At 54.8% G+C, this 9,461-nt stretch overlaps 1 pseudogene; it reads left to right on the top strand.

The window, feature by feature from the left end:
* The first annotated feature begins 4,020 nt into the window (after positions 1 to 4,020).
* LOC136469278 (protein unc-13 homolog) lies at positions 4,021 to 6,098 on the top strand (annotated as a pseudogene).
* Positions 6,099 to 9,461: the final 3,363 nt, after the last annotated feature.

The raw sequence follows: 9,461 nt of genomic DNA, 5'->3' as shown, positions 1-9,461 counted from the left end.
ATGCGCCGCAAACGGTTGTTTTCACAGCCTCGAGATCTATGCCAATATATGTGCCTCTTCGTTGTAAGTGTATGTGCCTCTTTATTGCTAGTGTGAGAGGGCCCACACTGATGCACCTACTTACAGGTGCCACGCAACTGTTTGTTTGAAATGACAAAAAGGCAGTATGATATGCTATACCCATCTACTTTTTTACCAGACGTGTCATATTGGACTTGACAGAGCAAGTAAATAAATAAATACAAAAAATAATAGTACAAGTGGCATATGGTTTTTCGTCGCACTTCTCGTTCTTGGGGGACTATCCAGACCACCATCGTGATCGGGGATTGTTCAGACCACCATTGTGCACGGGGACTGTCCAGACCACTATCGTGCTCAGGGATTGCTCCGACCACTATCGTGCTTGGGGACTGCTCCGACCACTCTCATTCTCGGGGATTGGTCCGACCACTCTCCGAACATTGCTCGGAGACCGTTCTCCTCGGCTACATATGATTTGTACTCACATACAGTTGAGAGACATTTATTTAGACCTTGCTACAAGGCTGATACCTCGCCTTCCAGCAAGCTCGGGGACTACCTCGGTACGATACACCTGTCGGTGCATCTCGTATTGCTTGTACGACGATTGGATTCTCAACTTCAGTGCAAATTCTTTTTAGACCCTGACACCACGTGTCTACATCACCTACTACCAGGCTCGGGGACTAAGTGGGCATACTTCACCTTGCGGTGAATGTGCTTATTTTATCGACCCCTACGCTCTGACTGTTGGCCATAACTACTATTGAACAAGGGTCACTTACATTTCTTTTCAGAAATACAAGTGGGCACACTTGATCAGGAAAGAAATATTTTTCTTTTTTCTTTAGAGGACCATGCATTCTTCGGACAACCGGAATCTTCGGCTATAATCGTGGTCTACTGCTCTCTGTTCTGACCAGAATACTGGCACATTCGATTGGTCAATGTTTCAACCAGTTGGAGATGACATGAAGACGGATCGCATTAGCCAAAGGAGATCGAACGGCGTGTCGCAGCATAATACATGGTGCTCGGGGACTAGCTATGGGGGTATTAACCCCTATACCCTTACGGCTAGGCTTGGGCCGGCCCGAACCAGGGGGTCTGGCCCACTAGAAGATGACGCGCGGCCCGGCCGATCTGTTCGGAGTCCCGCACAAGGAATCAAGGCAGATTTGGAGATCAAACAAGATCCTGGTCGGTTAGAGTAGGAATCCTTATCTGACCGCCTATGGCAATTGTAACTGGTTAGGATTAGTTTCCAGATCTGTAACCCTGCCCCCCGGACTATATAAGGCGGGCAGAGGACCCCTCTAAAAAACATCTCTCATTGACATACAACAATACAATCAGACGCAGGACGTAGGTATTACGTTTTCACGATGGCCGAACCTGGATAAAACCTCGTGTCTGTCTTGCATTACCATCTTGTTTATAGCTTGCGCATCTGTCTGCCGACAATCTACTACCTTGGGCATACCCCTAGGTAGACTGCCGACCATATTTCGTCGACAGGGAGGGACGACGACAACAACGGAGTCGAAGGAGGAGGAGGAGGAGAAGGCGAGGGCGAGTTCACGACGGCGATGGCGCAGCTGGCGCCGGAGGACGTGCGGGCGCTGCACGCGCGGGTGGAGGCGGAGTGGGGGCCCGTGCTACAGAGCGCGTGCCAGACGGCGGCGGCGCGGGCGCTGTGGGGCCGTGTCGTGCGCGACCCGGCGGCGGGGTGCACTACCTCAGGGGCCTGCATGACAAGATGTGGCACGACGAGCGCGTCGGCGCTAGGGAGGTGCACGGCGTCTCCGCGCGTGGCTTCATCCGTATAAAGTTACGCGGAAGGAAGAGGAATTTCTAAGTCCTAAAAGATTATGAGTAAATATTAGGAGTTGTTGGAAAGGGTTTTTTCCTCATCTTTCTTAAAAAATAAGGATTAGGAGGATGTTTAGGGACATGCTCTCAGATAGAGCAATCACCGTGTACGCGTACGCGTACGCGTGCCTATATAAAGGAGCCCAAGGACTCCAGGAAAGGCTACTCACACTTTGCATGCATGCATCCCCAAAGCGAGTAGCGCCGCCAGGCTTCTCAGCAGGAAGCGCGTATTCGCAATCCATCAACACCGACGTCTGGCTGCGAAGGAGTCCATCGGCGATCAGGCGACTTCATCCAGAAGGCGCTGCGCGTCCGTTCCCGAAGCCGGAAGTCACAAGCAAGAGGAAATGGCGTGCACGTCGTCGTTCTCCATGGGTAAGTAACCAGTCTAGTCATTTAGTCATTATTTCTTCCAATCTTGCACAGCAGCATGCATGCACGTTGGCCGGTGTCACAGTTCCGGCCGAGAAGAGAATGACACGGCAGCCAGATGATCAAGACGGCGCCGGACTGCGAGAATCGTCGCGTCGTTGAGGAGACAGAGCATCGCCGGCGGGCTTCGGCTTGCCGGTGTCGGACATGCGCCCGCGACGTGGAGCTGGAGGCTGAGCTGCGAACGCGGCCGCCAGGACAAAACCTGAAGATACAAGTACTACACCAAGATGCAAGCAATGTCAAGATGCAAACAAGGCCAAGGCGGGCGTCCGTGCATGCACGTACAGGCCATGCATGCACGTATGGGCCAGGCCGGGTGCATTTACCTACAAGCCCCGACGAGCAAGGTGCAAGCCACGTGATGATGCATCTACCACGACGTACGGTCTTCACCAACAACTACAAGTACACAACTCCACGTGGTTCCACGGCGTACCATGACGATGCTGCTGAAGAAGTTTGAAGCGATCCAAGCTACACCAACCATGCAAGTGCGACTACGATGACACCATGTGGCGTTTGACATCGACAAGGCGAACGACGCAGGCGGGCATGACTGATATTCCAGGCATGTTGTACCTGCTCATGAACCGACACAGCCCTTACGCCGACGCCACCCACATCTACACTAACACCATGCATGAAGACGTGAAGCGAAGATCGAAGATGATGACCACAATAGCAGAATCGGAGGTACTCCATGAGCTAGCTCATGGGGGTAATTAACTGGGAGTCTTCCGAGGCCTAGGAACCATGAAGTCCACATTGCCTAAGTTAGGTCGCCTCTAGCAGGCCATGGAGCGCGCATTTTCTGGGAATTTGTATTTGTTAAACTTGTGATAGTTAATAAAAGAGTTAAATGCACCAGAGGTCCATTAACTTGTGAGAAGGTTTCGGTTAGGTCTATCAACTTCCAAAGTGGCTTTTTGGGTCTATAAACTTTATATGCCGTATCACTTAGGTTCATATCCCGCCACGCAGGCTTCTCATGCTGACGTGGCATGCTGACATGTCCTTCTGAAGCAGCTCTTGGCAATGCATTTTGTCAAACAGCTTGTGGGTGACGGCGACAGCGTCCCCGGCGCGCCGAGCAGCCACAAAGGAGATGTAGTCCTGGAAGATGGACTCCAGGCCGTCGACGAGATCGTGAACCACCTCGTCTTTTGCGCTCGCGCGCGGGGACCTCGTCCATGGCCGCAGCGCCCGACGGAGCTCGAGGTCCGGCCGCTGGACGCCGTGGAGGTCCGGTGGACGCCAGCTCTAGATCGAAAACACGCAGCAGAGCAGAGCAGGGATCAGTAAGTTAAAAATTCGAGCTCAGCCGTCCAAGTGTATGAGTACCTCAGTGTCTCTGGCTCTGAGGAGGCAGTCCCTGGCAAGCCCAAGCTTGTCGTCCATCCAGGCCTTGAGCAGTCCCATCACGACGGACTCCACCTCGAAGGGCTCCATGTCGCCCACGACAGCCTTGCGCGCCCGTCGTCGCAGTCCGCCGCGTCCTCAGCCGTCATCTGCGCCAGGGCCTTCTCCAGCCTGCTTGCCGAGTGGAGCACGCGGACGAGCTCGTCAGTGAGGATGTTCACCTTGGCGAGGTACTGTCTCAGCACGACGCCGAAGCAGCCGTGCAGGGTGACCGCAGCCACCGCCACCCGCGCGGGGTGCCACCACCTCAGCACCGGGGGCAGCGTCATGGGCAGCCGAGTCAAGAAGGCGCTCGGACTGAGGCCAAGGCGGCTGTCGTCGGGAGCGCAGCCGATGATGGCCCGCACGCTGAGCCAGACGTCGGGCCCGGCGGCCGATGACGTCAGCGGAGATCATGCGGCAGCAGATGCGAGTCACCGACCCGAGTGACGCGCGCCTGCGCCGCACCCTCATGCGCACCGTCGCCGGTCAGGTCGGCGTCCATGGCGGCATTGATCGTTTTCGTCTACATCTTTTCCTTGACAAGTCTGGTTTGCACACAGGTGGGCAGGAGGGCGGAGACGATTGTTCTCCCGCTGGAACTCCTACGGCAGCTGAAGCCTGCAGAGTTCACTGACGCCGAGGAGTACCACCAGCGGCAGATCAAGCTCCTGGAGGCAGGACTCATCCTGCGCCCTTCCCTCCCGCTCGATCGCCTCCACGCCGCCGTGCTCCGGTTCCGCGAGGTCATGCGCGCAACCGAGATCCGCGCCATCAACACCGGCGAGAACTCTGACGTCATGCGCGCCCTCACCAACGCCGTGCACGCGCTCTCGTGGCGCTCCGGCACCGCCGGTGCCGCTGTAGAAGCTTGCCACTGGGCCGACTGGTACCCGCTCAACGTGCTCCTCTACTGCTCCCTCCTCCAGACCATCTTTGACCTGAGGGAGTGCACCGTCGTGCTCGACGAGGTCGACGAGCTCCTAGAGCTCATCAAGAAGACGTGGCCTACGCTTGGCATCAACAGGATCCTGCACAACGTGTGCTTGGCGTGGGTGTTCTTCCAGCAGTACGTGATCACAGGCCAGGTCGAGCCGGACCTCGTCGCTGCGGCGCTCACCGTGCTCGTTGACGTGGCAGCTGACACCAAGCAGGGGAGCCGTGACCCGCTGTACTCCAAGGTGCTCCTGAGCGCGCTCGGTGGGATGCAGGAGTAGTCGGAGAAGCGCCTCCTGGACGGCTGGACTGGACTACCACGACAGCTACGAGAAGGGCATCGGTGGCGCTGCTACGGAAGGCATGGAGATCCTGCTGTCCCTGGCGCTTGCCGCCGGCAAGATCATCGCTGACCGGGAATGCGCTGGCGACGGGAACTTTGCTGGAGACCGCGTCGATTATTACGTCAGGTGTTCGATGAAGAGCGCCTTCACCAACGTAATAAAGTTGATGTTACTATATCATGGCACACTGGTACAGAGTATTGATCTGTTCATGACCATTTTTCGCTTCCATCTGGTTGCAGATACTTGAGACCGGACTCGGCGAGGCCGACAGCGTGATCATCGACCGCGACAGCGACCCTGGGTCCGTCCTGATGCAGCTCGCCAGGGACACGGAGCAGCTGGCCATGTTCGAGCGCAGGAACTTCAGCCCGGTGCTGAGGTGGTGGCACCCCGCGCCGGTGGCGGTGGCCGCGGTCACCCTGCACGGCTGCTTTGGCGTCGTGCTGAGGCAGTACCTCGCCAAGGTGAACATCCTCACTGACGAGCTCGTCCGCGTGCTCCACTCGGCAAGCAGGCTGGAGAAGGCCCTGGCGCAGATGACGGCTGAGGACGCGGCGGACTGCGACGACGGGCGCGCAAGGCTGTCGTGGGCGACATGGAGCCCTTCGAGGTGGAGTCCGTCGTGATGGGACTGCTCAAGGCCTGGATGGACGACAAGCTTGGGCTTGCCAGGGACTGCCTCCTCAGAGCCAGAGACACTGAGGTACTCATACACTTGGACGGCTGAGCTCGAATTTTTAACTTACTGATCCCTGCTCTGCTCTGCTGCGTGTTTTCGATCTAGAGCTGGCGTCCACCGGACCTCCACGGCGTCCAGCGGCCGGACCTCGAGCTCCGTCTGGCGCCGCGGCCATGGACGAGGTCCCCGCGAGCGCAAAAGACGAGGTGGTTCACGATCTCGTCGACGGCCTGGAGTCCATCTTCCAGGACTACATCTCCTTTGTGGCTGCTCGGCGCGCTGGGGACGCTGTCGCCATCGTCCACAAGCTGTTTGACAAAATGCATTGCCAAGAGCTGCTTCAGAAGGACATGTCAGCAGACCACGTCAGCATGAGAAGTCTGCGTGGCGGAATATGGACCTAAGTGATACGGCATACAAAGTTTATGGATCCAAAAAGTCACTTTGGAAGTTGATGGACCTAACCGAAATATTCTCACAAGTTAATGGACCTCTGGTGCATTTAACTCTTAATAAAATGCATGTTCCTGTCTTTTTATTTTGTGTACTTAGTACACTGGCACGTCCGCACCTTTTCCCACACACGACAACCGCTTGAGGCGGATTTTCAGTGTCCAAACACCCGTGAATCGGCCGGGAGCTGCCACTCGCCTATTTTCTTGATGATCGTCGACCTAGGGGAGCTCATGGTCTCTTCCTTGGTGGACTTCATGACACGCCACCACAGCATACTGAAATACATGTAGTTCTGCTTGTTTCAGACGCTGCGAACGACCCCCGGCAGCAGGTAGGGATATATCTGGGCACAAAGCCCGAGCCCGTGAGCCCGGCACGGAGCCCGCTATTTAGGCCCGGCCCTAGCCTGGCCCGGCCCGAAGGTCAATGGGCCCTGGCTGGCACGGCACGGGGTGCAGGCCGTGCTTGGGCCGAACCTTCGGCCCACAGGCCGGCACGGCACGGCCCGCAAGCAGGCAAGCAGGCCGGCCCCCTCCCCACCGGCCCACCCCTCCTGGCCTCCTCGGCTCCTCGCCTCCTCCCCGGCTCCCCATATAACCGAGACCCCCCCCCTCCCCCGGCCGGCCCCTAACCCTAACCCCATTCGCCTCGCGCCCTCGCCTCCTCCCCGCAGCCGCACGCCCGCACTCGACAGTCGACACCCTAACCCTAATCCCATTCGCCTCCCAACCGCAGCCGCACTCGACACCCGCTCAGTCCATCTTCGCCTCCTCGTCGATCCATCTTCGTCGCCGCCTCGCCGGTGCGACCGTCGTCCTTGGATCCGGTGATATCGCCGCCGGCCGCCGCTCCATCACCCTAACCCTAACCCCATTCGCCTCGCCTCCCAACCGCAAGCCGCAGCCGCACTCGACACCCTAACCCTAATCCCATTCGCCTCCCAACCGCAGCCGCACTCGACACCCGCTCGGTCCATCTTCGCCTCCTCTCGTCGATCCATCTTCGTCGCCGGTGCGACCGTCTTCCTTGGATCCGGTGATATCGCCGCCGCTCCATCACCTCTCCGGCTCTCCCTGAGTTCCCTGCTCCCTCAGTCCCTCTCCGTCTTCCTTTTTACTCCTTCTCCTCTGTTTGTCGATGAACATGTGAGTCCGCCTCCCCGTCTCTCTTCCACCGTCGCTCGCCGTCCTTCTTAATCCCGTCTTGCCCTTGTGTGGCCCTCGTCTTCTCCGGCGCCGGGCTCCGGTTGCTCAGGCAAGTCCATCCCCATTCGTAACCCTAACCCTAGCCCCTAGATCTATACGTTTCTCAGTGTTTTGATTCTGTTTTTGGGATCATTTTCTCATCCGGCTCCGGTTGCGCAGGCAAGTCCATCCCCATTCGTAACCCTAACCCTAGCCCCTAGATCTATACGTTTCTCAGTGTTTTGATTCTGTTTTTGGGATCATTTTCTCATCCTTTTTTTCTTTGCGTGTTCTTTTTCTTTGCAGGTCTGCTGCCGATGCCTCGTCGTCAACTAGCCTTGGCGTAGACGGACGACGGGCAATGGCACCGCGGCCAAGCCGTAGCCGCGCACCGTTGAGGAACGGTGCTGGAGTTCAGCCGTCCGCGGCCGAGGGCCCCATGGCGTGTGACTCGCAGGGCGACGGTGCCATGTTCCCTGTGACTGGCGACGATGACTTGGTCGCGGCTGGGCTGTCCCCGGAGCACGACGACGACGGCCGTGACCCCTTTGCGGTGTTTGATGACGCCACCCGCGGGACACAGCCGGCGATCGACGTCGATGCCGTCGATGCAGGGGCAACGGGGACAGGGACGGTGGACTCCAACACCCACTCCAACTACACTGGTGTTAATGGTAATGCTGATGGTAATGGTACTCGTACTCCTTCCTCTGGTGCTGTTTCTGGACTTGGTAAGCGCAAGTCTCAGTGCTGGGGTGACTTTGAGGAGGTTTATGAGAAGATTAATGGTGTCGATGTGCGTGTTAGAGCTATATGTAAGATGTGTAGAACTGTGTTGAGTGCTAGATCTACTGCTGGTACTGGTCACATTCTTAGGCACCAAAAATCTTGCAAACAGAAACTTGATAATGCTTCTAGGGTTCAGTCTCGACTAGCTTTTAATGCTGATGGGTCTTTGCATAATTGGAACTATGATCCTGCTGTTGCTAGAACTGAACTGTGTAGATTGATTGCTAGGCTTGATCTTCCTCTTGGTTTTGGTGACACTGATGCATTTGAGGAATATATTAAAAATTCTCATAACCCAAGATTTGTTAGATCATCTAGAAGAACCACCACTAGAGATCTGGATAAGTTATTTGCTGAACGTCGTGCTATGATTAGGAACTGTGTGCATGCTTCTGCATCTGTTGCTTTGACTTCTGACATATGGTCTGGTAATGCTAAAGAGGATTACATATCTGTTGTTGCTCACTATGTGAATGCTGATTGGGAATTGCAAAAGAAGATTGTTGGTCTTAGGTTGATTCAAGTTAAGCATTCTGGTGAAAACATTTCTGCTTCCATTGCATCTGTTGTTGAGGAGTATGGCTTGGTTGATAAAATCTTTTCTATCACTTTAGATAATGCATCTTCTAATGCTAAGGCTATGGAAACTTTGACACCCATGTTTGCTGGTTATCTTGGTTGTGATCCTGCACCTGATGATCCTGCACCTGGTTACAGTCTTGTGCATCAACGCTGTGCTTGTCACATTATTAATCTGATAGTCAAATCTGGACTAAAAAGAATCAAACCTTATATAGAGGATTTTAGAACTGCAATTAATTTTTTGAACTCCTCTAATCAAAGAATTGCTATGTTTAGAAACTACTGTGAAGCTAAAGGTATGAGACCTAGAAAATTTGGCTTAGACATGGATGTTAGATGGAATGCTACTTATCTCATGCTAAAACACTTGGTTCCTTACAGTGAAGTATTTTCTGTGTTCATAAATTCAAATTATGGTTCTGCACTGTTGTCTCCAGCCCATTGGCACGTGGCTGGGAAAATATTGGAGTTCCTGGAAGTATTTTATGACTCTACTGTTACATTGTCTGGTGTTTATTATCCTACCAGTCCTCTTGTGCTGCACCATGTTCTGGAGATTGGAACTCATTTGCATGCATGTGAAAGAGATGTTAATCTTAGACCCTTTGTGTACCCTATGCAGCATAAATTTCTCAAGTATTGGAAGGACATTCCTCTCTTATACTCATTTGCATTCATTCTTGACCCTAGAGCTAAGCTGAGAGGTATGCAAAGGGTCCTCCATTTACTTACTGAATATACTGGTACTGATTACAC

Source organism: Miscanthus floridulus, chromosome 8, assembly GCF_019320115.1.
Source record: "Miscanthus floridulus cultivar M001 chromosome 8, ASM1932011v1, whole genome shotgun sequence".
NCBI lineage: Eukaryota > Viridiplantae > Streptophyta > Magnoliopsida > Poales > Poaceae > Miscanthus > Miscanthus floridulus.
This window is presented reverse-complemented; position numbering and strand designations above follow the sequence as displayed.